Source organism: Gavialis gangeticus, unplaced genomic scaffold (assembly GCF_001723915.1).
Source record: "Gavialis gangeticus isolate Ggan-Ray unplaced genomic scaffold, GavGan_comp1, whole genome shotgun sequence".
Lineage (NCBI taxonomy): Eukaryota > Metazoa > Chordata > Crocodylia > Gavialidae > Gavialis > Gavialis gangeticus.
In genome coordinates this window covers 104,341,080-104,342,603 of record NW_017729032.1, presented here as the reverse complement: position 1 = coordinate 104,342,603, position 1,524 = coordinate 104,341,080, and positions in this window count along the sequence as shown.

The following is a 1,524-nucleotide window of genomic DNA, read 5'->3' as shown; positions in this document are numbered from 1 at the left end:
TAAATGTAAGAGCCGCACATAGATTAAGGTAGATTGGGTGGCCATTTTAACCTGAACTAACTGCCTCCTAACCTCTCTGAGTGTCTGTATCTACCCTTAAAGTTCGTATACAGTTTTTATGTCTATTTTTAACAGTCTTAGCAGGACAGCTCTGGACCTGAATTATGTGATTTGTGCCTCTTTCTGGGAGCTTTTTTGTATTTCTGTTTGCTCTTTTGCTTGACACATGCATATTACCTTTCCATTTGTCAGATTTGCTTCCTGTAGGTGCCTTTCTCATGCCATTTTTACACCTTCCAAAGATAGTTGGTAAATGAAGAAACCTTTTTGGCAGAATTCATAAGATGAACTCTTTACATTTTAATCTGTAACAAACATCTTTTTGAGAGAGTTATCTTGGCGCATGTCCGGAAGGGGCCAGCAGGGGAGATTATGCTTAGGGGCAACCAACGCAGGTTCATTAGAGGCAAGTCCTATCAGACCAACCTGGTGGCCTTCTACAACCAGGTCACAAAATCCTTTGACACAGATGTAGCAGTGGATGTAGTCTTTCTGGACTTTAGTAAGGCCTTTGACACTGTCTCTCACCCCATTCTCATTAAAAAACTAGGGAATTGTGGCGCTGACACCTACACAGTCAAATGGGTCACTAGATGACTGGAGGGCCACACTCAGAGAGTGGTGGTGAATGGGTCATTTTTGACCTGGAGGGATGTGGGCAGTGGGGTTCTGCAGGGTTCGGTCCTTGGGCCCACACTGTTCAACATCTTCATTAGTGACTTGGACGAGGGGGTAAAAAGCACCCTGTTCAAATTCGCGGATGACAGTAGGATGTGGGGAGAAGTGGGCATGCTAGAAGGGAGGAATAGGCTGCAATCAGACCTAGACAGGTTACAGGGGTGGGCGGATGAGAACAGGATGAGTTTCAACACTGACAAGTACAAGTTGATGCATCTGGGGAGCAAGAACCAGCAGCATACCTACAGGCTTGGTAACTCCCTTCTTGTCAGTGCAGAGGCAGAAAAGGATCTTGAAATCATCATTGATACCAAGATGAATATGGGCCGACAGCGTGGGGAAGCGGTCAGGAAGGCCAACCACAACTTGTCATGCATCCACAGATGCATCTCAAGGAGGTCCAAGGAGGTGATCCTCCCCCTCTATGCGACACTAATCAGGCCACAGTTGGAGTACTGCATCCAGTTCTGGGCGCTATACTTCAGGAGGGATGTGGACAAAATGGAGAGCATCCAGAGGAGGGCCACCCACATGATCAGTAGTCAGCAGGGCAGGCCCTATTAGGAGAGGTTAAGGGACCTGACCCTGTTCAGCTCCCAGAAGAGGAGGCTGAGGGGGAATCTAGTGTCCATTTACAAACTAGTCAGGGGGGACCAACAGGCACTGGGGGAGTCCCTGTTCCCCCAAGCACTACCAGGAATAACAAGAAATAATGGTCACAAGCTGTCAAAGGGTAGATTCAGGCTAGATATCAGGAGGCGCTTCTTCACTGTCAGGGTAGCTAGG